We start from the raw sequence: 2500 nt of genomic DNA, 5'->3' as shown, positions 1-2500 counted from the left end.
TGTCTATTTACAACTGCTAAAACTCGTTACCATAAATACCATATAAACATCCCTTTTTATGTCAAGATGTCTATTTACAACTGCTAAAATTCCCGGGCAATGCAAAAGAAAATGAACATTGTATCCAAAATAAAAGAAATCTAACGTTAATCTTTCTATTAAGGTTAACTAGAAACTCATATTTACGTAGAGAATGGGGTTCCTCTGCTGTATGGGACCGAAAAAGCATCCATCAAAGTAAAAGTAAAGTAAGTATTATTTCAGGATTCATTGATAGGGTTGTGGTAGCATATTTGTAACATCCCTCTCTAACAATCCGTTGGACGGGGAGTTCGAGACATTCTTAAGCTCGATAGTTTCTTGTTGTGTCTGCAACCTCACCATCGTTGTGTGCTAGGGCTGAAGGGCTTGAGAGAGCCTATAGGTCTACCTGCTGAAACATCAGCAGCCATTGCCTGGCACTCTCTAGAACTCTCTTGATGATGGGGGGCGGGGGGGGGGGAGTGTCTTGGGTACTGATCATATGTATAGATGATCAGTCTTTAAGGCATTGTGACTGTCTCTTGCTTCTGCCATTCATGAGTGACCTTTAACATAGGCCACCAATTTAATGAGTGACCTTTAACATAGGCCACCAATTTAAAAACAAAGAAGAATATAACATTTAGGTATTATGACGATCTCCGTTCCGTTTGCAACAAAAACAACAATTGAAAACATTGATAAGCAATACAGACTAATAGACGTAAGATAATAAATATGGTCACTGTAATTTTTTACAAGAGAATACGTTCAACAAAAATCAGCATCAAACAGAGAGATGAAAATATGGAAGGCAATTAAAGGAAAGATTGGCTCAGATTCTATTGTTATGAAATAACGAATTGAAAATAAAAATATATAAAAACCTTATGTTAAAACACTGGTCAAGAAGATGCGAAAAGATTATAATAAAAAAACTTTTAATTTCCCATTTTTTTTTCAGAAATAAAGAGACCATTGAGAGAGAGAGAGAGAGAGAGAGAGAGAAGAGAGAGAGAGAGAGAGAGAGAGAGAGAGAGAGAGAGAGAATATGCATTTCGTTAGCAACAGGGTATCTCGATGGAATAGAGTAAAATGGGCTTCAAGGACCTCTTCAAATTCGTTGCCTGAGGAGGATGTGGCTGAAAGTCCTTCACAGGATCTGTGAGTGGCCATTGTGCCAACACGATCGGAATTGTCACTAATTGCTGTTAAATGCAGCTTCCCACAGGTGAATACTGCGGTTAATTACAGTTTTCACGGGTTAAATTTGTTGTTAATACTACTCTCACTACGACGTTTACAAGTATTAATATTTAATTTGACTGATTTCATGGGTTAAAATTGTTGTTAATAATATTTTCACTACGAAATTTATATCATTAATGTTTGATTTTAATTATTTCATGGGTTAAAATTGTTGTTAATACTAATTTCACTACGACGTTTAAAAGTATTAATATTTAATTTTACTGATTTCATGGGTTAAAATTGCTCTTAATAATATTTTCACTACTAAATTTAAAATCATTAATGTTTGAGTTTAATGATTTCATGGGTTAAAATTGTTGTTAATACTAATTTCACTACGACGTTTAAAAGTATTAATATTTAATTTTACTGATTTCATGGGTTAAAATTGCTCTTAATAATATTTTCACTACTAAATTTAAAATCATTAATGTTTGAGTTTAAATGATTTCATGGGTTAAAATTATTGTTAATAATATTCTTACTACGAAATTTAAAATGATTAGTTTGATTTTACTGATTTAACGGGTTAAAATTGTTGTTAATAGTAAATTTATTTTAACTAGGAAATTTAAAATAATTAATATTTTAATTTTAGCAATTCACTTAGATGAATATCTAGGTAGGTAGATAGATAGATAGATATTGAGATAGATAGATATTGATTGATTGATAGATATAGATATAGATAGATAGATAGATACAGTTGGACACGGGAATTCCTGGCCCACCTCCCTCCGAAGAGATGCACCCTGTCACACCCACACTGCGTGACGAGTTCCTGTGTGTGGCCCAACCCACCACCTCTGCCATCTCTCCCTGCACTATCTGTTTGGTTACTCGCCATGAAGTAAAGGTGTAACAAGGTTCAATACTTTGGAGCGAGGTGTACCAGGAATTCCTGTGTCCGACTGTACATATATAGACAAATCGACGGAGAATTATTTACAAATTTGAGGCTGACAGGAAATTGTTAATGTATATTTCACAGACAGTAAGGTTAATCAGTAAAAACATTTCCATGACCAATAAAAATATATGTAGAAATGTATTATGAATATTTTTACGTTAGTTCACGTTATTTTGGTAAATAAAAAGATACCCTTAACTATTGCCCTCATATCAATCACTTTTCATTACTAACACCCGGAACAAATATATATATATATATATATATATATATATATATATATATATATATATATATATATATATATATATATATATA

Source organism: Palaemon carinicauda, chromosome 42 (genome assembly GCF_036898095.1).
Source record: "Palaemon carinicauda isolate YSFRI2023 chromosome 42, ASM3689809v2, whole genome shotgun sequence".
NCBI lineage: Eukaryota > Metazoa > Arthropoda > Malacostraca > Decapoda > Palaemonidae > Palaemon > Palaemon carinicauda.
Note: the sequence above shows the minus strand (reverse complement) of the source record.